General features: G+C 38.0%; 1 long non-coding RNA gene across 2 annotated transcripts in view; it reads left to right on the plus strand.

Moving 5' to 3' along the window:
* Nucleotides 1–27,594, plus strand: part of LOC131153217 (uncharacterized) — a 109,166-nt gene that overhangs the window by 60,758 nt on the left and 20,814 nt on the right. The window lies entirely within an intron of this gene.

The raw sequence follows: 27,594 nt of genomic DNA on the forward strand, positions 1-27,594 counted from the left end.
ATGAGTTTCCCCTTAAATATAAGATATCTTGTTAATAAAAACACATTTGAAAAACCATTTTGATATCTTATATACTTGTATGTCTTTTATTAAAACAATACTTTACTTTCTTTGAACTCTTAGAACATAAGACTCGTTTTGATAATACCGGGACTAAGTATGAAAATGTTCAAAATACCAAGATGTTGAATTCTTGTCCCTTTGAAAAACATATTTTGAGTTTAGGATTCTTTTGACAAACTCTTTAATTTAACTTAGAAAACTATGAATATTGCAATTGTGTCTTTAGTGCAATCGTATATACTCATGTGTCCTAGTATGCATATACAAAATGCTCAACTCTTGCTCAGAAATCATGTAAGAAGCAAAACCAGAAAGAGTTACAAAATAGACTACCTCAAACACTCCCCAAATATATATAAAACTGCATTTAAGCCTTCTTTGGTCGTGCTTGGGTTCTTCCGAGTACGTGTCCATTTGAACTTCCTACTTCGAACGTCAACTCAATCCAATCTTTGCCTTTGATCTTAGTACTTCACGTAATTGCCACTGAACCTGTGCTAAACATGATCTGCAAAGATGGAAAACACTAGAAACCACATATAGATTAATATCATCAAAACACATAAACCATGATAGTGTAGCTAACAGAGTAGCTTCAAACTCTTTCTCCATCTACCATTCTCCTTAATTCCTGATGTTAGGAACTTGTGAGCATCCAAATCAAAGTGATACCAAAGATTTAACGTGGTTCGGTCAATATCGACCTACGTCCATGGAGCACACACCAAATATTCACTATTTTTCTGAAAAAAAATTACAATTCTCTCTTTCTCTCTCCCTCTTTTCCTCCTTTCTTCCTCTCTGCTCTCTCTAAGCTTCTCAGTCTTTATGTACTATGTCATTTCTCAGCCCTCTATTTATAGGGCTAATATTCCAATCACAATTTAATTTCAACTTAAACATAATGAATCAAAACATGGGAAGTTACAATCATGGTATTAATTTCATCGCATGAGATTATTGCAACATGTTTTCCAACTCATCTCCATGAATGGAACACGTCTCCAACTCAACTCCAGCTCTTAGCTGTTTTCTGGCTCCAGCTATAACAATCTCTTACTTGGAGACAGAGACGCCTCCTTAACTAGTATCATGAATAAATGATGTGCTCAAAACATATGTCTTTAGGTATGAAGACCAACTGAAGTTCAACACAACTTCAGCTTCTCTGTAGTCACCACCTTCTTGTCTGCTTGATTCCTACGGACTAATCTGATGGCTATCAGCTTCACAATTGGTGTAAAGATGCCGGTGTAGTCAATCCCTTCCTTCTGTTCAAAGCCTTTGACTACCAACCGAGACTTGTACCTTCTGGAGCCGTCATACTCCTCTTCGATTCTGTACACCCACTTGTTGTGTAGGCCTTTGGGCAACTTCCACATTCTATTGGAGGTGAGGGACTTCATTTCATCCTTCATCGTAAGCTCCCACTTGCTCGTATCTACCACTTGACATGCTTCATCATAGCATTCAGGCTCTCCTCCATCTGTAGGAAGTAAGTAATCAATATACCTTCTATTTGGTATATGAGACCGAGTAGATCTCCTAAGCTCCGGAGCTGGAGTAAGAAACGGTGGTGAGACGATTTGCTCCACTAGTTCCTCCACCTGAGGATTCTTGGCATTCTGCTGTTGTGTCCTGACATATTCTGAGTGGACTAGTTCTAGTCTCTTCTTCTTTGAGGCATGGGTGTTTACCTGGAAACTAACCATCTTCTGTTTCCCAACTATATAATCCTCACACATGTCAATCTGCACTGTCTGTAGACCACCCAATTTTCCCTTTGAGTGCATCACCCTGAGTTCCTTCTCGCTCATGTGACCAAGTCATTGGTGCCAGATGTTGCTGTCGTCATTTCTTGCAACAACTGAAATAGACATGGAGGCATTGGAGGTTAGAAAAAGTGTTCCACTTTTCTTACCTCGCATAATCATAAGTACACCCTTTGAAACTTTCCATTCATCGCCAATGAATTTCATCGTGTATCCCTCATCTGCCAGCTGACCAACTGAGATAAAATTCTTCCTCAAGACTGGAATATACCTGACATCCTTCAGCTTCCATACTGACCCGTTTATATTGATCTTCACAACTCCCTTTCCGGTTATGTTGTAAGGTTGATCATTGCCAAGGTACACCTTACCAAAATTACCTGGTGTGTACTCCTCTAGGCAATCTCTGCAGCAAGTGGCATGAAATGAGGCTCTGTAATCTAAGACCCAAGACTCCTGCTTGCCCTCCAAAGAGCAGATCAACATCTCATCATTTTTGGAAGCAATATTTGCTTCTGTCTTTACCCTCGTATCATATTCTTTCTTCTGACTCCTGCACTAGTTCTTGTAATGACCAGTTTTTCCACAGTTCCAGCACTCAATAACTTTTGTGCTCTGGGAACTTGTGTCCTAAGTACCTCTGGGATTTCTGGATTTAGACCGCTTGGGCCTAGATTTGTCGCGGTTGTTTGATTGTCCGTGCCTATTACCTCTGCCTCGACTCTCCATGTTCAAAGCTGACCTCGAAGTGGAGTCATGGTTCGACTACATTCTTATTTCCTCCATCAAAATCATGCTGACGACTTCATCGTATACAAGTTTCTATTTTCCTACGGAGCTACTGATGGCAGTAACGACACCATTCCAACTTTCAGACAATTGACTGAGAATCAGTAGGGCCCGAATCTCATTATCAAGCGTTATCCTGACTGAGGCGAGTTGATCATACAATTCATTGAAGTTATTCAAATGTCTATTGAAACTTTTACCTACAGACATGTTTATCGTAAATAATCTTTTCATAAGATGTACTTTGTTTGCGATTGAAGGCTACTCGTATATATTAGTGAGCGCATCCATCAGAGACTTGGTGGATGTTATATGCTTGATATTGAACGCCACAGATTTCGATAATGTCATTATTAATTAATTAAATATTATTAAATAAAATAAATAAATAAATAAAATAGTAAAGAAAAAAAATTGGAATAAAGATATATATATATATATATATATATATGTAAGTTTAATATATATAAAGTATAATATATATATATATTTATATGTAATATGTTAGTTTAATGTATATATATAAAAGTTAAGTTAAAGAAAAAAAAAAAAAAAAAACAAGATAAAGAAGCTTACTGAATCTTCTTCTGCAGATTGGAATTGCAAAGTGCTTCTGCAATCCCGTCGTCTCGCCTCTCCATCTCCGTCTCCGTCTCTCTCCATCTCTCAACTTCTCGACGAGTTTGCCTTGGATCGGGAAATGGAAGGTGTCGTTGGATTCCTAGCTCTGCCACCAACATTTCTACTAAAGTAGATTTGTCGTGGGAACGACTTAGGCACTGCTCCTAGGGAAAGGTAATTTTGCCCAATTTTCTCAATTTCGCTGTTAATATGCTGTTGAATCGACGATTAGGCACCACCACGGGATCCTAATCGTCGTTGTTGTCATTTTTGCATAGGTAATTTTTCAATTGGGATTTTCTAGGCCCTACTCCAAAGTAAGAGTGAGATTTGGAAAATTTGGCAATTTGGCTAAATTTAAGGGCATATGTATTATTTAAAATTTATGACCCTGGGAAGTATTAAAATAATATTTTATTCAGGAATAATTTATTGGAGTTAGGAATTTTTAATTCAGAATCTGGGTGAGCGCCGCAGGTATTTTTTGGGATCCCTGTTGGCGTAGTTCAAGAAATCAGGTAAGGGGAAAAATATATATTAAATCAGAATTTTTATGAATTTAATGGAAAAATAAATTGTGTTATATGTACGTGTATATGTTTCAGTATGGGTAAAATGCTAACCATTTAAATTATGTTTTTATGAGTTTAGGGCTATTTATTAGATATGTATATGCGAAAATGAACTGATGAAAGTGGAAAAATATTTTTAGGATAATCATATAAGATATGAAAGGTATTTTAAGTATATAAACGTTAAATGTTGGTTGGCTTATTTTACAGGAAATGTATGAATTTTATTGTTAAATTGTGTGGCATGAGAATCTGTGCAAATTATATGTTAAATGTACGAGATGCAGGTTAAGTAAGTAAAACAATAAGAATAAATAATGATATGGACAATGTTGTCTGTGTATGTTAAATGCTACCATGTAAAGGTACGACAGCTGAAAGCCGGGTTAGCAGATCTAGCTCATTTCTATGTGGACTAACTGATGACAGCTAAAATGAGTTGTGTTAGATTCTAGCGCATTTCTATGTGAACTAACAAATGACGGCTAAAAAGCGGCTGTGGTACAAATGAATAAAATAAAAATGTTATAAAATGAAATGACAAGGAATAACAATGCAATGAAATGAAATGTGAAATGTGAATGATACAAATGGGAAAGAGTCACTTAAAGTGAAACACAAGGAAATGTTAAGTTCTGAACATGAAAGAATGTGAATGATTGAATAACGATGGAAATAATGATGTATTATGATGTTAGAAGTATCTATGTACGTAGAACATGTTACGATTGGGCAAGGCATACTCTTCACCTAAGGGCTTGCTGAGTAAGGTGAGTGCACTAGTAGCTTCAAATGTGGCAGTAGCTGCATAACGCGTTAGGGCAGAGGGAACCTACGTGTATGGGCAGGTAGAATTCCCTATCCTTCGGGCCTTTGCAGGTAAACTATTGTTGAATGCGTGAGTATGAGATTAATTTATCATTTGAGGACTTACTGAGTAAGGTGAGTGCCCTGGTACGCTTTAGCTGCGACCTTTGGGTTGTCTAGGTATCAGAGCAGAGGGGTACTACTTGTATAGGCGGGTAATCACCCCTATCCTCAGGTAATCTCGTGGATAAACCTTTGCATGTGATTGTTAGGTTCAGAAAATGACTTTCAGTTTTATGTTAATGATTTGTAAATATTATTAAATGATATGTATAATCTCATGATGGCCACACACTGAGTTTAATATATTGTTTCTTTCCTTACTGAGATGTGTCTCACCCGAATATGAAATTATCTTTTTCAGGAGTCCCTCGAGATCGAGCTTAGAGAGCTCGAGATTTTATAGCATTTTTGGTAAATAGAAAGAGAAAATGGTATATTTTTATGTTAATTTTGATATGTATATTTTATGTTTTATGATTTATGTTTTAAATTTTATAAGATATGGATGGTTGTAAAACATATTGGTATTAGTGGATAATGTTTTGGAGACATGTATATATTTGAATACTGGTGGATGATTAATTTACTATGGTTGGTAGTTAGAATTAGTAAACTCTGGTATTATGTTACGTAGAGATTATGGTTATGTTTCTGCTGCGTATATATTGGTTTATGAATTATCAGGATTTTATCAGGCATAACGCGTCGGACCCAGATTTAAGGGTTTGGGGTGTTACAATTATAATCAGACTTGACAATGAAAATTTTATCCTAGATCAGGGTGCACTTGGGCTATTGGCCCTGAGCATTGTCAAGGCTGCATTAAAAATCAATAAGAGTATCAACCTCCCAATCAAAACATTCGTGGTCAGGTGAATATTCTAAATGGTCCCATGGATTGCACATTCCCTGTGTTGGCAAATGAGGGCATCTTTATCACAGGCAAGCCTTTAAATAAACGGGAATGAAGCGCCAAGCTGGTGTTAGGACCCTGTGAGCAATTAGAAAATTATGAACACCAAAAATTTACATGTTTTGGTCAAGATTGACCTACATCCACGGAGTACACCACAAATTCACTAAAACCACCGGCAAAATACAACTCTCTTCCTCTTCTCACTCTCTTCCTCCTCTCTTTGTTCTCCTCTGTACCTCTTTTGTACATTTCACAACTCTCTGCATCTCTTTATTTATAGGGCTGATAATTAATCATAATTTAATACAATAAATTAGAAATTGAGAGGTTACAATCATGGGGATAAATGACACAGCTTGCACAGCTTGCAAATCACGTTACCAACTAAGCATCTCCATCTTCTAGCTCTAGCTATGTCTCCTGGGTCTAGCTACAACAATCTCCCACTTGGAGATGAAGACGCCTCCTCAACCAGTATCATGAATAAATGATGTGCTCAAAATATGTCTTCAGGCATGAAGACCAAGTGAAGTTGAATACAACTTTAGCTTCTCTGTAGTCACCACCTTAGTTAACATATTTGCTAGATTTCTACTACCTTGGATTTTTTTCAAGCGTTAATACGCCGTCCTCTATCAGAGATCTGACAAAGTGATAACACAATCCAATATGCTTAGTTTTGGAATGAAATGCGGAGTTCCTTGTCAGATGTGTTGCACTCTAACTGTCACTGTACAAAACATTCCTCTCCTGCTTTAATCCAAGCTTCGTTAACAAATCCTGAAGCCAAATCATCTCTTTACTGGCTTCTGTCATTGCTACATACTCAACTTCTGTAGTGGATAGAATAAAAATCTCCTGTATCTGTGACATCCAACTAATAGCTGTTGTGCCAACAGTGAATATATACTCAGTCGTGCTTCTGCGATGATCAATTTCACTTGCAAAATCAGCATCTACAAATCCTTGGATTTTCAAATCTCTTTTTCCAAAACATACACTTATTAATAGTTCCACGGAGATATCTCAAAATCCACTTCACTACTTCCCAGTGTGTCTTCCCCGGATTTGACATATACTTGCCGACAGCTCCCACTGCTTGGCCAGTATCCGGTCTGGTACCAACCATAGCATACATTAGACTTCCAATGGCTGAGGCGTATGGTACCTTAGCCAAGAAGTCTTTCTCTTCATCTGTCTGGGGATACTGATCCTTAGAGAGACGGAAATGACTTGCCAATGGTGTATTTACAGCATTGGCGCTGCTCATGTTGAACCTCTGTAAAACACAACTGATGTACTCGGACTGAGATAGCTGCAACGTTCCTTGTTGCTTATCTCTAGAGATCTGCATCCTAAGAATCTGCTTTGCAGGACCCAAGTCTTTCATATCAAATTCCTCTGACAATTGCTGCTTCAATTTTTTGATCTTTTCTATATCTGATCCTGCGACTAGCATATCATCAATATATAATAGTAGAATAATATAGCTAGCATGATACCTTTTGAAGTAGCAACGGTGGTCGACATTGCACTTCTAAAAATTGTTCCTCTGCATACAATTGTCAAATTTCTTGTACCACTGTCTAGGAGCTTATTTGAGACCATACAAACTCATCTTCAATTTGTATACAAGATTCTCTTTACCTTTTACTGAGAAACCTTCTGGCTGTTGCATATAAATTTCCTCATCAAGATCACCGTGAAGAAATGTCGTCTTCACGTCCAACTGCTCAAGATGTAAACCCTCTGAGGCAACAATACTTAAAACAGATATGATGGTTGTCAGCTTGACAACTGGTGCAAAAATATCAGTGTAGTCAATTCCTTCCTTCTGTTCGAAACCTTTGACTACTATCGAGCTTTATACCTCTTGGATCCATCATGCTCTTCTTTGATCTTGTACACCCATTTGTTGTGAAGAGCCTTCTTACCATTGGGCAACTTAGCTAGTTCCCATGTTTTGTTGGAGTTAAGAGACTTCATCTCATCTTTCATTGCAAGCTCCCACTTGCTCGAATCTCCTGCCTGACATGCTTCAACATAGCATTCAGGTTCTCCTCCATCTATAGGAAGTAAATGGTTCACATACCTTCTGTTTGGTACATGTTGCCGAGAAGATCTCCTAAGCTCTAGTGTTGGAGTAGGAGGTGGTGGTGCAACAATCTGCTCCATATGTTCCTCTGCCTAAGGAATCTCAGTATTCTGCTAAGGATTCTCGGTGTTCTGTTGACGTGTCCTTACACCTTCTAAAACATCATCCGCGTCTACAAAGGTTGTTTCAGACTCTGTAGATTCTATTGTGTGTCTATCTTTGTACATCACCTTTTCATCAAAAATCACATCTCTACTTCTGATCACCTTTTTGTTTTCATCATCCCCAATGCGATATTCATATTCATGTCCACCATAACCGATGAAAGTGCATTTCTGGGATTTCGGATCCAGCTTATTCTTGACATGATCATTGATATGTACATATGCAACACAACAAAAATTTTTCAAATGTGAAAGTCTTACCTTTTTGTTACTCCAAACTTCTTCTGGTGGACTATAGTCCAATGGTACCTGTAGACACCCCAATTTTACCCAGGTCATTCTGAGAAGACCCGGCGTCATAAGAAGTCGACCTTGAATCCCAAAAATAGGAGGATCCAATTGAGTCCCAATTTTTTTTTTATTTGTTTTTTTTTTTCTAAAAAATAGAGTCTCGGTTATTCTTAATTTCGAGTCACGACCTCCGGTCATGTTAAAAATTTAAGTCTAGGCTATTTTGAATAAAATTGAGTTTCGGTCATTTTAAAAATTGAGTCTCGATAATTTTAAAATTTGATTCTTGGTTATTTCAAATTGTGTCCCGGTTGTTTTTAATTGAGTTCTTTTCAAAATTAAGAAGTTCGAATATTTTAATTGAGCCCCGGGTATTTTAAACCGAGTCTTGGTTTTTTTTTTAATTTTCTAAATTGAGTCCTTTTGATTTTTAAATTTGAGTCTTTTAATTTTTTTTTTTAAAAATGAGTTTGTAAATTGAGCTTTTAAATTTTAAACCGAGTCTTTTAAATTTTAAATATGAAGTCTTTCAATTAGGTATATTATTGAGTAGTTTTTTATTTTAAGTTCGGATCCTTTTATTTATAGGAATTTAAGTCTACTTTTTACCGGGTTTAGGGCGACCATTATTGGGCCAAAGGAAATTGCGGGCTGGACCCAATTAAAGTGTACACAATAAGACAAAGGAGGGAGAAGGGCGGCAACCCTAAGAGGGAATTGTACACACCTCCTCTATAAATTTTCATGATACACAGCTAGAAAGGGGGGCCGGAGACATTCACTAAAAAAAAAAAAGACTGATCTCTCTGTATGTTTTTTAAGCCGCGGCAACTCCACGAAACTCTCACTCTCTTCTCTCCCTTACCTGCAGCACCACCATCGCTCTCTCGCCTCTCCATCCTCTTCCTGGCTACTCCCCCCAAGGCCGAAAGAGATCCTTTTTATCACTCCCTGTTGCCTCCCCACCAGCCGAACACAGCAAGTTGTCACACTTCTCTTCCCTCGCCGGAGACCCACAGCTATCCCAAGTCATCCCTCCTGCAGAGACAATCTCCATCCACCCCACTGCTATCAAGCCAACCCACTGCTTCGACACTGCTGGAGTCACCAGTTGCCTCAACGTTCACTGCTCTGGTCATCTTCAACCACACGAGCCCGAGCCACTCCTCCACAGCAGAACAGAGCACACCGCAGCAGCCCCTACAGATCACGAGCAGAGCATCTCTCCCAAAGACACCAGTTAAATCCAGCCATCGTCTCCGGCGTCCCTCCGTCATGCCCACAGCCTCACACGCACCCACGGTGAGTCCCCTGCTTCCCTCTGCTGTATCTGCGCGCGCGCGCGCACACACACACACATATATATATTGGTTCAGCTGGTGTTTTTGGTACATAAATTTTAAGTTTTTACTCTATTTTACTTCTGCATCTGTGTATATATGACATAGAATCCATACGCACACTGCACACACAAATACACATACTTACACCTGTAGCCTTGTAAATATTTTAGTTTCTGTATCAAAAGTTTAAATTTTTATTGTGTTTGTTATGTAATATTAGTATTTGATAGCCATGTTTATTTTATTTTTATTTTTTTTTTCTTCTTCAAATTTATTACGAATATTAACTGGTCTATCTTTATCATTGCAGGATTATTGTTGTCATGGCATTTGTTTTCAAGTTTAGATTTTTGGTTGTATCTACTTATAAATATTAGATGATGTATTATCAAAGTAAGGTTTTTTTTTTTAACCGCCATGTCATGTATTAAGGTCATTATCATGTTTCGTTATTTAATGTCGTTTAAGATGGTATATTGAGCTTTGATTTGATTTCCTATTATAAGTTTATGAATTACCATGCTGATTGTTTACATATAGTAAGAGTTTGGATATATTCCCATAATTTAATTGTTTCCTTTCCTAGGTATAATTACTTGCTAATTTTAGGTTTACTTAGTTTGATTACAAGATCGTTTCTTTAGTTTTGGTGATTTTGTTTATACCCTTAGTTGTGTGTTCATATTAAGGTAAGCGTCCTATTATTAAAATATGCTTATTATCTTCATTATTATTATTATTATTATTATTATTATTATTATTATTATTTACTAATATTGTTATCATTATCCCTATTATTATTTATTATTATTATAGGCATTGTGATAGTTTAATATCTTAACTTATTATCCCATTAATACATATTAAAACCTCCCATACTAGTATTTTCCTATAAATATTTTCTATTCAATTTCAAAATTTGGGAGCGTATTTTCTTAAATATATATATTTTTTATTTTGGAAACCTTTTTATCAATAGGGATTAGAACTTACCCACATATACTTGTATATAGTTTTCCTTAACTAGGATAGGACCATGAAGAACCCTGTATATACGTACCTACCTTGGGACGGGACAAGAGCCACATCCTTCTCCACGTATAGTTTGTTGTATATATGTTGTGAGATACTTTGTATTATATCATGCATTTTGCATCCATTTTAGACATACATACTACTTAGCCAGTATTCTGAAAAAGTCCAATAATGAGATCATGACCCATCCTTTCAAAAAAATGAAGTACTTGGCCCAAGCATTTTAAAATATAGGTCGGGCCAACCCTTTTCAAATAACTCAGGCCCAACTTTTTTAAAAAAAAAACAAGCATAGCCCCAACTTTTTCCTAAGCAAAAACTGGGCCCAGGCCTGATTTTCAAAAGGGGCCAAAACACAGATTTCAAAAGTGGGCCTCAATCCTATGACCTTAAAATATAGGCCAATATTTTATAAGTAATCTAAGCCCAACTCTTTTTAAAAATAGGGTCTGATCCCATCATAAAATACATTGAAGCCCATATTTTAAAATACTAGAGTGCATATTAAAGTCCATAAGTCCGCATTGAACAAATCCAACGGGTTGACTACCCTGGGTCAACCCCAAATTCATATCATAATTTGACCCTTCATAGTATCTAAGGTACATGGACCATCAACAAGGAAATGAATGGTTAAGTGAAGATTTGAAATGAAATCGTGGCCCATCAATGATCATGTTAATCTTGAAATCTCTCATTAGTGGGATTTTTCCTAGAATGCTGACAAAGTAGTTAGTTAGGTTACATTGCATCCATGCATTCATGCATAATTTCACACATAATCATGCACGATAGGTCACATGCATGTTCATATCTCTATTTGTATGTGTAATTGCACTAATTACATCCATGCACAAACATTTATTGCATCCCATAGTCATGCATTAAATACTCACACATTCATGCCTTACATAATCATGCATTCAGTTCTAAAAAGGAAGTTTTGGTCCACAACTCTCTCAAGGAAAGAAGTCGTTTGAGTAGCAAAAAGAAATAATTGAGACCACTACACATCAGTACAATACCCGAAGAAAGGCAAGAGAAATGAGCGAACAGCTAGAAAACAGGGTCCTCGGCATAGAACAAAACAAGAAGAATTGATTGAAAAAATGAGCAAAATTTTGGACTTGTTGATGAACAAAGGAAAAGCGGTACAAAATGATTCTGAAACAGATATGGACCCTACTCATCCTCCAGGGTTCACCCCAAATCATGGACAAACATCAATTCCACCACATGGAGTCATGGGGGGTCCAATGCCAAATATACCTCCATTCATCCCTAATGTGTCAGCACAAGGGTTTCCAGTAGCAGGAACTTCCCCATTAGTAACTTCTGATATAGGGATAAACAGATCCGAGTTTGAACGTCGTTGTGATGTATTGGAGGAGCGCTTGAAAGCAATTGAAGGGTATAATACATTTGACTCCGTTGATCCTAATGACCTTTACCTGGTGCCAAAGGTCACTCTGTCGCCAAAATTCAAGTTGCCGGATTTTGAAAAATTCGATGGGACCCACTGTCCTCGGACCCATTTACGCCTTTATTGCCAGAAAATGGCTGCACACATCGATAACGAGAGGTTGATGATGCATTGCTTTCAAGATAGCTTGACTGGAGCGGCTATCAGATGGTACATTCAGCAGGATCGAGCTCAAATCCGTACTTGGAAAGATCTAGCAAATTCGTTTATAGCTCAGTACCGCCATGTGATAGAAATGGCACTTGATCGTATGACCCTGCAAAGCATGCAAATGAAACCTAATAAAACATTCAGAGAATATGCATAGAGATGGAGGGACATGTCCATCCAAGTGAGCCCTCCGGTGGAAGATAGGGAGGCTATCTCCCTATTCGTGAATACATTGAAAGATCCCTACTTTGGGCATCTCTTAAGGGCAACCCCCCATGACTTCATGGATATTGTTTCTATCGGAGAGAGAATCAAAACAGCCATCAAAGTCGGAACAGCCAGAAGTAGTGGCGAAGAAACCGGTTTAGACAAGAAATGGACAAATAGGAAGAAGGATGATGAAACTCATATGATTCAAGGGCGACAATACCAAAGAGGTCATAACCAAGGGCTTAGAAGAAATATTGTTAACCAGATAGCGCATACAGGCACAGGATCTCAGTTTGTTCCCTATGGACCTACGCTAACACAGAAAAATGTTCAGACACAGAGATATGGTCCTAATAGGGTGGAACCAATTCCCATGTCCTATTCGGAATTGTTCCCCCAATTGCTCGAAAGAAGGCTCATTTCAACAATCCTTGGAGTAGCCGTACGACACCCCGGATGCTAAGTGCGCGTATCACTCCAATTCTCCGGGTCACATGATTGACCGCTGTTGGACATTTAAACACAAGGTACAGTCGTTGAGGGATGCTAGTTGGTTGGTCTTCGATGATAAGCAGCCAGGAAGCCAGAGTGATCCCCTACCCAATCACGGGGAAAGAAATGGTTAATATGTTGTACAAAGGACTGGGAGCCGAGGTCAGGGAAAAGAATATGTCAAGTTATGGATCCTAGAGTTCTCGTAAGGAGCCCAAATGGAGCAAAAGTACACAAGGGGCAAGTTTTTGATTATCTAGTTTGTTTCATGTGATGATATCATTTTAATTCCCTATCTTCTGGCAGTCTGTCGACACTATTGTCTCGGACAATTTCCCTTTCATCAATAAATTGAATTATGCATTTTCTCATATCACTTGTGTCTTGAGTTCAGTTGACCAAAAATTTGTTTGTTGATGTTTCGTGTAAAGATAAGGAAAATAATAATACCAATATTCATAAGCCAAAAAGTGATGTTAATTTTGAAAACCAAAACACGAGAAGTGGAATTAGGAGAATATAAGATAATTTTCCTCACCCTGTGAACTTGGATGTTGTGAAGAAATAAAGAATCTTGAAGGAATTCAGTAAAATATATGTGTTGTGCCAAGAATTTCAAGTCAATTCGCTATTCATGTTTTGATCAAATGATAGATGGCTATCTTTGGCCGACCTGTTATCCCCAAAAGAACCAAATATTGATTTATCAATTGTTAACCAAGTTGAACCTGAATGTTAAACTAGTTTTTTTCTTAAAAGCCAGTTCACCAAAAATTTAACCTGGGTTGGGTCTCCTAACATTTGGCAAGTCATATGAGACAACAATGGGCTATCGAAATGATGGCAGGCCATTTTTCGGCTACCCAAAAGAAATTCAAAGAAGAAATCTCTTGCAAGCCCTTTTGAACCTGAAAAATTCATTTATTGATTAACCCGTTAAAGGATCACACCTCACACTAGGGCAATTTAAAAGAAATCGGTCCCAAAGGATGTCCAAATAAAATGCTAAAAAAGTCCTTCATAAAAGGAAGACCAAAAGTGCATTAAAAGAAGAATATGCAGGAAAGAGAAAAAAGAAGAAAAAAGGAAAGAAAGAAATAAGGGACATATTACATATGTGATCTTTGACCAAATTGCCCTTGATAAAATCGACTGATTTTGAGCCTTATTTAAATTTTTTTCTTTAACCTATAACCCCCTAGCCTACATTACGGTCCATATGAAGTCCTGACCAGATTGATATACATTGTTGTCTCTAATGATTTCTCTGAACTACGTAATGACCTGATCCTGAAAAGGTACGTAGGCAACTTGTCCAAATGACAAGTTCGGTTAATATCTTGCAAGTGCCTCAATTCAAACTGGGGGCATAAAACATCATTATGGGATGGGATTTTTGAGCCTTAATTTTCCTTTTATTCTGAAAACCTGTGTCCCTCAGCCTACGCTTCGTCCCGAGTCTTAAAGACCATCTTGAGATCAAAACATGGGTTGAACTTGACTAAACTAAAGGCAACATTTAAATATGAGAAATTTCTGATGGTTTCACAGCAGAATGAAATAAAAGAAGAGAGGTGGCCATCGATAGGGCTGGGACAGTCGAAGAAAAGGTCAGTCATTCAGTTTGGTAAATTAACATCAATATCATATGGCTTTTGAATATTTGTATGAATTTTTCTTGTAATAGCATTGGAACATGGTAAAACATCTATTTTTGGGCGGGTGGCCTTTTGGTTTCACAAGCTGATGTCATAATTGCATAATCATGTCTCATTGCCAAAAAAAAAACATACTTTATTACTCTTCCAAGCTTGAAAAGGGGATGGATTGTCAAAGAGTTTTGGAACCACTAGTGGAGATCCCCATTGAGAAAATACGATGCGCGTAGAATCAATCAATTTAACTGGGGCAAATGTCATCTGCTTATTCAAGAAGAATCTAACAACCAGGTCAAGATCAGTGGAAGATAAACTCATCTAGGGCAAGTTTCGAGTTGAGTTTCAGTGGGACCTATTCAAGCACCTTCTTATCATATTGGATGAATAGGAAAATAGGGCCAAAAGCAGTTATAAATCCATTCAACTGGGGCAGATTTTGTGATGAAGTTTCATTTGAGCCAAGTTGACCACCTCCGTTAAAAAAAAAAATCGTGCCAAGATCAGTTATAAATCCGTTCATTTGGGGCAGGTTTCAAGGGAACCAGGTCAGAGGCAACATAGCCAAGATTAGAGATTGATTGGTTGATTACAGGCACATTGGAAAAAGAAAGTTCATGCATCATCATGCATTTCATACATTACACAGAAAAGTGCATACATATTATATCATGCAACATGTCTGCATATCCCCATGTTCTGGTATCATATCAAACACCTTGCATGCATGCATCCCCATATAGCATCATTCGTTCACACCTGTCATGTCATCCTTGTCTAAGCAATCCATGTTTCATCTAAAAAATTTTAAAAAGAAAAAAAAAAAAAGAAGAAGGGATTGGGGCAACTGGCCTAGGTACCAATCAATCCATCTACCCTGAGACAGGGGCAACTAGCCCAGGTCTCAGTCAAGTCTTTCACTTCGAAACTGGGGCAATCGACCCTAGTCCAAATTTTAGCATTCATTTTGAAGCTGGGGCATCTGCCTTTAGGACCAAATTAGGTCGCATGACTCTTGGGATCCTATACCCCGAGCATTCATCATCAAATCAACAATTCATTTGGCTCTCGGGATCCTATACCCAAGCATTCATCGTCAATTCAAAAATTCATCTGACTCTCGGGATCCTATACCCGATCATTCATCATTAAATCAAAAATTCATCTAGCTCTCGAGATCCTATACCTGAGCATTCATCATCAAATCGACAATTCATCTTGCTCTCGGGATCCTATACCCGAGCATTCATCATCAATTCAAAATTTCATCTGGTTCTCGGTATCCTATACTCGAGCATTCATCACCAATTCAAAACTTCGTCTCGCTCTTGGGATCCTATACCCAAGCATTCATAATCAATTCAAAATTTCATCTGGTTCTCTGGATCCTATACTCGAGCATTCATCATCAATTCAAAATTTCATCAGGCTCTTGGGATCCTATACCCGAGCATTCATCTTCAATTAGACAATTCATCAAGCTCTTGAGATCCTACACTTGAGTAGTCATTAGAATCTCAGCATCCCATACTTGAGTAGTCACTTCCTAAGTCATTGGGATCATACACTAAGCACAAATCTTCCTAAAATTCCTTGCTAACCGAGATTCTACACCCGAGCCATCATTAACCATTGGTCCAAAATTCCCATCGAGCAATCATCAAATTCTCAGAATCCTACATTTGAGAAGTCCTTGAGATCCTACACTCGAGCAATTAGCAAACTCTCAGAATCCTACATCTAAGAAGTCCTCGAGATCCTACACTCGAGCAATCAACAGACTCTTAAAATCCTACATCTAAGAAGTCCTTGAGATCCTACACTCGAGCAATCCACAGACTCTCCGAATCCTACATCTGAGAAGTCCTCGAGATCCTACACTTGAGCAATTAACAGACTCTCCGAATCCTACATCTGAGAAGTCCTCGAGATCCTACACTCGAGCAATTAGCAAACTCTCGGAATCCTACATCTGAGAAGTCCTCGAGATCCTACACTCGAGCAATCCACAAACTCTCAGAATCCTACATCTTGGAAGTCCTCGAGATCCTACACTCCAGCAATCAACAGATCCTACATCTAAGAAGTCCTTGAGATCCTACACTCGAGTAGTTAGCAAACTCTCAGAATCCTACATCTAAGAAGTCCTCGAGATCCTACACTCGAGCAATCCACAAACTCTCAGAATCCTACATCTGAGAAGTCCTTGAGATCCAACACTCGAGCAATTAACAGACTCTCCGAATCCTACATCTGAGAAGTCCTCGAGATCCTACATTTGAGCAATTAACAAACTCTCGGAATCCTACATCTAAGATCCTACACTCGAGCAATCCACAAACTCTCAGAATCCTAAATTTGAGAAGTCCTCGAGATTCTACACTAGAGCAATTAGCAAACTCTCAGAATCCTACATCTGAGAAGTTCTTGAGATCCTACACTCAAGCAAACAGAATCTCAGAATCCTACATCTGAGAAGTCCTCGAGATCCTACACTCGAGCGATCAACAGACTCTCAAAATCCTACATTCGAGAAGTCCTCAAAATCCTACATTTGAGGAGTCCTCGAGATCCTACATTTGAGCAATCAACAGACTCTCAAGATCTTTCACCTGAGTAGTCAAACATTCAAAGGATCTAAGGACCCTACACTCTATTGATCATTCCCCAATGGAGTAACCGTTTCTCAGAGATTCTATCCACTAACTTCCTAGAGAGTTGTGCCACAATCCCATTTTGTCCAGTTTAAATTTTCTCATCCTTAGTTGGCAAAAGCAAACAACATCTAGTTGATCTAAAAGCTTTAGGCAGTTGTTTGACCTGGTTAAAATAGATGTCTTTTATCTTTGCAGGTTTGTTCCTACAAATAACGTAGGAGAGTTCGTACTTTTATATTGAAACAACAAAGCCTATACAAAGAAGGGCAGCTGTAGACACCCCAATTTTACCCAGGTCATTTTGAGAAGACCCGGCGTCATAAGAAGTCAACCTTGAATCCCGGAAATAGGAGGATCCAATTGAGTCCCAATTTTTTTTTATTTGTTTTTTTTTTCCAAAAAATAGAGTCTCGGTTATTCTTAATTTCGAGTCACGACCTCCGGTCATGTTAAAAATTTAAGTCTAGGCTATTTTGAATAAAATTGAGTTTCGGTCATTTTAAAAATTGAGTCTCGATAATTTTAAAATTTGATTCTCGATTACTTTAAATTGTGTCCCGGTTGTTTTTAATTGAGTTCTTTTCAAAATTAAGAAGTTCGAATATTTTAATTGAGCCTCGGGTATTTTAAACCGAGTCTTGGTTTTTTTTAATTTTATTAATTGAGTCCTTTTGATTTTTAAATTTGAGTCTTTTAATTTTTTTTTTTAAATGAGTTTGTAAATTGAGTTTTTAAATTTTAAACGGAGTCTTTTAAATTTTAAAGATGAAGTCTTTCAATTAGGTACATTATTGAGTAATTTTTTATTTTAAGTTTGGATCCTTTTATTTACAGGAATTTAAGTCTACTTTTTACCGGGTTTAAGGCGACCAAAATTTATTGGGCCAAAGGAAATTGTAGGCTGGACCCAATTAAAGTGTACACAATAAGACAAAGGGGGGAGAAGGGCGGCAACCCTAAGAGGGAATTGTACACACCTCATCTATAAATTTTCATGATACACAGCTAGAAAGGGGGGCCGGAGACATTCACTAAAAAAGAAAAAGACTGATCTCTCTGTATGTTTTCTAAGCCGCGGCAACTCCACGAAACTCTCACTCTCTTCTCTCCCTTACCCGCAGCACCACCATCGCTCTCTCGCCTCTCCATCCTCTTCCTGGCTGCTCCCCCCATGGCTGAAAGAGATCCTTTTTATCACTCCCTGTTGCCTCCCCACCAGCCGAACACAGCAAGTTGTCACACTTCTCTTCCTGCGCCGGAGACCCATAGCTATCCCAAGTCATCCCTCATGCAGAGACGATCTCCGTCCACCCCACTGCTATCAAGCCGACCCACTACTTCGACGCTGCTGGAGTCACCAGTTGCCTCAACGTTCACTGCTCCGGCCATCTTCAACCACACGAGCCCAAGCCACTCCTCCATAGCAGAACAGAGCACACCGCAGCAGCCCCTACAGATCACGAGCAGAGCATCTCTCTCGAAGACACCAGTTGAATCCAGCCATCGTCTCCGGCGTCCCTCCGTCATGCCCACAGCCTCACACGCACCCACGGTGAGTCCCCTGCTTCCCTCTGCTGTATCTGCGCACGCGCGCACACACACACACATATATATATTGGTTCAGCTGGTGTTTTTGGTACATAAATTTTAAGTTTTTACTCTATTTTACTTCTGCATCTGTGTATATATGACACAGAATCCATACGCACACTGCACACACAAATACACATACTTACACCTGTAGCCTTGTAAATATTTTAGTTTCTGTATCAAAAGTTTAAATTTTTATTGTGTTTGTTATGTAATATTAGTATTTGATAGCCATGTTTATTTTATTTTATTTTTTTTTCTTCTTCAAATTTATTACGAATATTAACTGGTCTATCTTTATTATTGCAGGATTATTGTTGTCATGGCATTTGTTTTCAAGTTTAGATTTTTGGTTGTATCTACTTATAAATATTAGATGATGTATTATCAAAGTAAGGTTTTTTTTTTTTAACCGCCATGTCATGTATTAAGGTCATTATCATGTTTCGTTATTTAATGTCGTTTGAGATGGTATATTGAGCTTTGATTTGATTTCCTATTATAAGTTTATGAATTACCATGCTGATTGTTTACATATAGTAAGAGTTTGGATATATTCTCATAATTTGATTGTTTCCTTTCCTAGGTATAATTACTTGCTAATTTTAGGTTTACTTAGTTTGATTACAAGATCGTTTCTTTAGTTTTGGTGATTTTGTTTATACCCTTAGTTGTGTGTTCATATTAAGGTAAGCGTCCTATTATTAAAATATGCTTATTATCTTCATTATTATTATAAATATTATTATTATTATTATTATTATTATTATTTACTATTATTGTTATCATTATCCCTATTATTATTTATTATTATTATAGGCATTGTGATAGTTTAATATCTTAACTTATTATCCCATTAATACATATTAAAACCTCCCATACTAGTATTTTCCGATAAATATTTTCTATTCAATTTCAAAATTTGGGAGCGTATTTTCTTAAATATATATATTTTTTATTTTTATCCCTATGATTTTAATGCTAGAGTATGAGCTTTCGGACTTCACGTACCTTAAGCTCTGAGGGAATATATATGTATATATTACATTTATTTATTTATTTATTTTTCATGTGTATTTATAAACTTATAAAAGGAATAACTTAAAGACTTTTTAAATTAACTTAGGGATAATTTTAAATTAATTAGGTACCGTTCGTAAGAACGGGCGCGTAGGGGGTGCTCGTACCTTCCCCTCGCATAACCGAACTCCCGACCCCAGCTCTGATAACATAGGCCCATTCTACCCATAACGGGGTGGTAATCATGTGTTCTAACCATACTAAAAGGTTACTGGCGACTCCGACATTCCTTATTTTCAATTGAAAATTAAAATTGATTTTTATTTCGCTACCCGGGGCACGCACGCTCCAGGACGTCGCGACAGTACTGATGGACTTCTGTTAATCAAATAAGGTGCTATGTTTACTGCTTCTGCTCAAAACATCTTTGACAAGCCTGACTGCATACGCATGATTCTGGCTTTTTCTATCAACGCTCTGTTCATCCGCTCGGCTATGCCGTTGTGTTGAGGCGTACCTGGCACAGTTCTTTCCATTCTGATACCATGCTCACAGTAGAATTTCTTGAACTCGGTGTCAACATACTCACTACCGTTATCTGTTCTTAGCTTCTTGATTTTCAAACTAGTTTCATTTTCTACCATTGCTTTCTAAATTTTAAAAGCATAAAAAATGTCAGATTTATACTTTAGGAAGTAAACCCATGCCTTCCGTGAATGATCATCGATAAATGTGATGAAGTAATGCTTTCCACCTATAGAAGAAATGGTCGTTGGTCCCCATACATCTAAATGGACTAGCTTAAGTCTCTTCTGTTTTCCAAATATGCAATCCTCACATGTGTCAATCTTCACTGATTGTAAATTACTCAACTTACCCTTTGAGTGCATCACCCTGAGTCCCTTCTCACTCATGTGTCTAAGTCGTTGATGTCATAAGTTGCTATCATCATTTCCTGTAGCAATTGTAATAGACATGCATGCATAAGAGTTACATAAAGAGTACCACTTTTCTTACCTCGAGCAATTGTCAATGCACCATTCGAAATCTTCCATTCATTACCAATGAAAGATGTGTTATATCCTTCATCTGCCAATTGATTGACTGAGATCAAATTCTTCCTCAAGTCTGAAATATACCTGACATCTCTCAGTTTCTATACTGACCCATTCATTTTAATCTTCACTGTCCCCTTACCGACCATGTCGCAAGGTTGATCATTGCCTAGATATACTTTACTTAAATCACCTGATGTATACTCCTCTAGGCAATCTTTGCTGCAAGTGGCATGAAATGAAGCTCCAGAGTCTAACACCCAAGACCCCTTTTTGCTCTACGAAGAGCAGATCAACAAATCATCATTTTCTGAAGCAACATTAGCTATTGTCTTTGCCTCGTCTTGTATTCTTTCTTCAGACTTCTGCACTAGTTCTTGTAATGACCAGTTTTTCCACAGTTCTAGCACTTAATAATTTTTGTACTCTGGGAACCTATGTCCTAAGAACCTCTAGGATTTCTAGATTTAGATCGTCGGGGCCTAGATCTGCCGCAATTGTTCGATCGTCCATGCTTGTTTCCTCTACCTCGACTTTCCATGTTCAAAGCTGAACTTGAAGTGAAGCCATGGTTTGATTGCATTCTAATTTCCTCCGTCAAAATCATGCTAACGACCTCATCGTATACAAGCTTTGATTTTCCTGCGGAGTTACTGATTGCAGTAACAATACCATTCCAACTTTTAGGCAATTGACTAAGAATCAGTAGGACACGAATCTCATTATCAAATGTTATCCCGACTTAGGCGAGTTGATCCGACAACTCGTTGAAATTATTCAAATTTCTTCTAAAACTTTCACTTGTAGACATGCTTATAGTAAATAATCTTTTCATAAGATGTACCTTGTTAGTGGCTGATGGCTGCTCGTACATATTCGAAAGCGCATCCATCAAAAACTTGGTGGATGATATATGCTTGATATTGAATGTCATAGACTTTGACAGCATTATTCTGATGGCTCTGAGAGTTTTTCGATCAAGCAACTCCCACTCGTCCTTATTCATAGATGCTGGCTTACCCTTCAATGGTAAATGCAATTCCTTCCCAAACAAATAATCTTCTATCTGCATCTTCCAGAAACTGAAATTGTTGCCATTGAACATTTCGATTTTTGAGTTCTTTTCGTTCGACATCTCGATTCGCTAATCTAAAGATGAAATTAGCTCAAATGGACAGCACGGTTGGATTCGGAATGGTTGAAAACCTTAAGAATGGTTCAAGTTGTTTGAAAAATGAACCCAAAATGACTCCGAAAAGCTCAGTCAAACCTGGTCAATGCTAGTGTGGCAGGCGATGTGGCACTGAGGCCCACCTACTGGCGTGGCAGAGCAGATATGGCAGTGGGGTCCACCTGCTGACGTGGCACTATTCGGGGCCCACTTTCTAACGTGGTGGCTAACTCAGTGTCGCTGACGTGGCCGGGTTCTGAGGCGGCGAGTCGGATATAGATCTGGGTCAGGGACCGGGTCAGGTTTGGGCTTTCTGGTTTGGCTGAGACGGTTTGGGTGAGGAAGACGCGTGGGCACACATGAGCGTCAGGTCACCGGCGTGTGCCGGGTGCGTGGTGGCGAGTGTAGCTTCGTCTGAGCTCCTTTCGAGCTCTGGGTTGCACAGTTGGCTTCGTCTCGGCGAGTTGAAGGTGATGGTCGCCTCAAAAAATAATTTCAAGCCACTTGACAGAGCTCTGTTTTTGGTGTACATTTCCAATCTAGCTTTCCTTGCTCCAACTGGGCTCTAATACCATTTGTTAGGACCCTGTGAGCAACTAGAAAATTATGAACATCAGAAATTTACGTGGTTCGGTCAAGATCGACGTACGTCTATGGAGCACACCACAAATTCACTAAAACCGCTGGAAAAATACAACTCTCTTCCTTCTCTCATTCTCTTCCTCCTCTTTTTGTTCTCTCTGCTCTCTGTACCTCTCTTGTATATTTCACAACTCTCCACTGCTCTCTATTTATAGGGCAAATAATTAATCATAATTTAATAGAATAAATTAGAAATTGAGAGGTTACAATCATGGGGATAAATGACACAGCTTGCACAACTTGCAAACCGCGTTTCCAACTCAGCATCTCCAGCTTCTGGCTCTAGCTACTACAGTTGGGAGCCACCACACTATTTGCCATGCCAAAGAAACACATACTTTCCATTTCCCATATGCTAAAATGAAAGTGAGAAAAGACCTTCTGTTCCTTTCTTTCCAAATCACCCAAAAAATAGGGAGGCGGATAAGGGAAGAGCTCTCATTCTGAACTTGTGGAGCATATCCCTTTAGAAGTTCAAATTTGATCCTCACCTGAAGTTGCAATGACCCTAACTGTTTGACCATGGAAGTGACTGAGTTCTAGAGACTGCTGGTTTAGGGGTAGCGAAGAAGAAGGATGTGGTCCACCAATTCCGCTTCTTCAAGGCACACAAAACACCTGTTCATGATAGAGAAGCTCTTTATTTGAAGGTTTTCAAGGGTGAGGATCTTCCCTAGAGCAGCCTCCCAGGTGAATAGAAACCTTCAAAGGGCCTACTATTTTCCAAATGGGCTTTTGAGGAAAATAACTGATGTGCTCCACTGGGCAGCTAAGATTATTATTAGTCAGACTTCACAGTGAAAATTTTATCCTTGATCAGGGTGCACTTGGGCTCATTGGGGGAAGCCTGGCTTTGAGCATTGTCAAGGTTGCATTAAAAATCAATAAGAGTATCAATCTCCCAATCAAAAACATTCCTGGTAAGGAGAATGTTCCAAACGGTCCCATGAATTGCCATGGCATGGTAAAAACGACTTTTTCAAGTTATTTTGGTAATGGTATGAATAATAGTGTAAAATTAAAAGCAATCAGGGAAGGAATTTGTTTGTATAAATGTTTGCATTATGTTAATATGATTATTGAAAGTGACTCGCGAATTATAGTTGATTAGTTTCGGAAAGGTAGATGTACTTTGTGGTATCTTTGAGAATTTTAGGAGGAGCTCGTGGTAGAGTTAGAAGGAGTAAATGTCATGGCGATGTATCAATATAGGGAAGATAATAGTGCGACTGATTTTCTTGTTAAAGAAGGAGAAATGGGAAAAAAAAATGTAATTTACGAAGAACAACATCTTCTATCACGTTATCTGAAAGGTATTCTTCGGATGGATAGGTGGGGTCTTATTTCCGTTCGTCGTTAGTTCATCTCTAGAGTTTCGTTTGGTGTATTTTGTTTTGTTTTTTGTTATTTTTATGTTTTTATCTCCTTTGTTAGTTATGTTTAATTTTATTTATTCTAATTTGGTTGGTTGGTTTTAACTTGTAACCACGGTTTTCTTCGGCCAAAAAAAAGAGTTTATTAATAAATAAATGGAGGTGCCGCTTTCTTTTATAAAAAAAAAAAAAGAAAAAAAAAAGAAAAAGAAAAAGCGTCCCATGGATTGCGCATTCCCGGTGTTGGCAAATGAGGGCATCTTTATCACAGGCAAGCCTTTAAATAGACGGGAATGAAGTAGGGGTGAGCATAATTCGGGGAAAACCGAATTAACCGAATTAACCGACCGAAATTGGTCGGTTCGGTTCAGTTAAAAAATTATGTTCAGTCGGTTCGGTTATGCTTTCCAACATTTCGGTGAATCGGGTTTCGGTTCGGTTAATGGAGAATGTTAATTCGGTTAACCGATTAACCGAAGTAATAATTAATTAAATTTAAATATAAATTAGTAAATTAAAATCTGGTTATTATTATTCTGGTATTCTCTCAAACTCTCAGGCTCAGTCTCACACTCAGCCAGAACGCAGAAGACCCTCCCTCACTGGCAGTGAGTCACTGCCTCTCTCTCGCTCACCTGAGCTCGCTCCTCCGCAGTCCACACCAGACACCACCGGTCCACCAGACTCCATCTTCACGCGATGCCGTCGTATGTGTCCATCGCCGTCGCCATCGCCGGCCATCGTCACCAACACGGCAACAGACTACACAGTCATTGCTCTCTGAAATCGGAAGGCCATCACTGAGTCACTGCCTCTCTCCCACTCATCCGAGCTCACTGCTCCGCACCGCCATCGCCATCGTCGTCGCCGTCCATCGTCACCAGCACACAAGCTGACAAGCACCCTCTCATTCTAATTTCTCCTCTCGTGCACATACCAGTTCACTGAGAAGTGAGACCCACCCCCGAGTCCCCTTCCCTCACTTCTCGGGAAGCTTCCCCCCTTCCCTCACTTCTCGGATACACCTTCCCGGCTTCCCCCCTTCCCTTACTTCTCGGTTAAATTCGGTTAACCGAATTACCCGAAAAATAAATTCGGTCGGTTCGGTTCGGTTCGGTTCAGCCAAACGGTTCGATCGGTTCGGTTAACAGTTTTCTTTAATCGAAAATTTCGGTTAATTCAGTTAATTAACCGAATATGGCCGAACCGACCGTTTGCTCACCCCTAGAATGAAGTGCCAAGCTGGGAGCCGCCACGCTATTTGCCTTGCCATAGAAACACATCCTCCCCATTTCCCATGCTAAAATGGATGTGAGAAAAGAAATTCTGTGTGTTCCCTGATGAATTTCCATACACTGTTACCATAACCTTTGGTCACCTCTCTGGAGGCCCAATTATTGTGATGAAGGCTATATTTAGTAGCAATAACTTTCCACCAGAAATTATTTTTCTCAGACATGAACCTCCAGAGCCACTTCCCCAAGAGAGCCTTGTTAAAAATAAGAAGGGATCTGAGGCCAAACCCTGGGCCTCAACATTCTTTTGTCTAGTGTTGGGGAGAGGAAGTATCGTTTTGCTTAGTTGGGAGATTGTTTGTAGGTCTAATAGTTGTCAAAGTAAGATTTGAATTGTGAATCAAAATCCCAATTTCATGAATTATTGTATCAAATTCATAAGATTTGATAAAAAAATTGAAAATCAATTACCATTGACATGCATATATGTGCGACAAACAAAATAGTAAAAGGCATTGAAATTTAAAAAAAAAAAGAAAAGAAAAGGATTGATACACTAAAAGCTTATGAATCAAAACTAAAACATTTAGCCTAAGAGTTCAAGACATGGTAAAAAAATCAGTGTTTTAAGAGGCTCAATCAAGGCTCGCCTTAAGTCGAGGCATGCTTAAGACACCTTGAGGCACAATCTAAAATACCAAATTTCAAAAAAGCTAATGCATTACATGCTGAGGCTCATGCATTTTTACAAAAAAACATGCTTTTTGCGCCTTTTTAGTTGAGGCTTACGCATTTTGGGTGTGTGATTCATAAGTTAGAATTGGTTAGAAAATTTTAACTACATGTTTGTATAAAAGGAATGTCATAATATGAGTTTATTTCTAAACTCTTGAACCTCAACCTTTTCAAAATAGCTGAGAGTTGTATCTTGTATCATGAAAATAGTTTGAACTTTGTAATGGTATAACTATCTCTTGTCATGATTTATGTCACCTATTCAAGTTAGCAATTTTTGAATGGGGCCAACTAGTATTTTGCAAAGTACATCTAGTTTTCTTTTTTACATTATATTTGTAATTTTCTTAATTTTTACTTTATTTTAAATATATAATTTATTTAACATATTTTTATCTTAAAAACAAATTCTCAAAAGGCTTATGCCTCCAATTCCGTAAGGCTTACACCTTGCCTCTTGAGGGTTAAAATGCCTCACCTTACGCCTTTGTCTTTTAAAACATTGAAAAAAATAATACAAGAATTCAATAATTTTTTTAAAAAAATTAACTTTATGTTTATGGTGCAAGTGTAACGTATTTAACAATAAAAAATCATGTGTATGCTTTCTTTAAAAAAAAAAAAACAGAAATGAAGAAAAAATTAATGAAAATTGAACTTTATGCTCTTAAGGGAATTAGCCAATAAAAAATAATAAAAATTTGAAGTTTATGGTGTTTAATGAAATTAAAATCATATTTATGGGATGGCCTTTCGCTAACAGCTAAAACAAGAAGAAAAAGAAAATAAAAATCACTAACGAAATTGATAAAAATTTTACAACTAATAAAAAAAAATTTTAAATCTGGAGAACGTGAAGGGGTATTGGCAAAGTCACTAGTTAACTGAAAGAAACATTAGAAAACTACACAAATGAGGTTTTACAAATTAACATGGACCTTTGCACATCCAAAAATATAATGATACTCACACCCCTTACGTTAGTTGACCTCTCCTACAGAAACAGAAGTTTGTTTAATGTGTTTCTTTTGGACATCTAACTGTGAAAAGAGTAAAAGAAATGAGCCCAGTAGCAGAGCAAATACATCTGCTCATAGGCATGCATTTTTTCTCTGGGTGCATTTTTCGATTGGCCAGCTTTGCAAGGGATAATGTTGTGTTCTTATTGGAACTCATCCAAGAACGGCATATGGGCCCTTTTTTTTTTTTTTTTTCGGTATTTGAACTTCCTCCATTTACCACATACAGAGTCAAATTAATATGTCAAGCCATCATAGACCCTCAACTAATACTCTTTTCCTTGGTTTCACTTTGGAAAACAGATGGACCATATTAGAAAGCTTACAAAAGGGATGTTGGCTTTTAGTACGTCCTCTGGTGGGATTGGACCTACACGTTCAACATCCTGACCACAAACTCTTGGTGCTCTAATGAAACCCACAAATTGCTTCTTAGAAGAAATAAAATCCTATAGTCAAGATTTTTAGATTTCCTTCTGATTTTGCCAATTACAAAATATTTGATCAATTTGAACCCATTTTCAGGATGACTGCCTGTTTTAGCTGAATGTGGTAAGTTTTCCCTTTCATGTTACG

Source organism: Malania oleifera, chromosome 4 (assembly GCF_029873635.1).
Source record: "Malania oleifera isolate guangnan ecotype guangnan chromosome 4, ASM2987363v1, whole genome shotgun sequence".
Classification (NCBI taxonomy): domain Eukaryota; kingdom Viridiplantae; phylum Streptophyta; class Magnoliopsida; order Santalales; family Ximeniaceae; genus Malania; species Malania oleifera.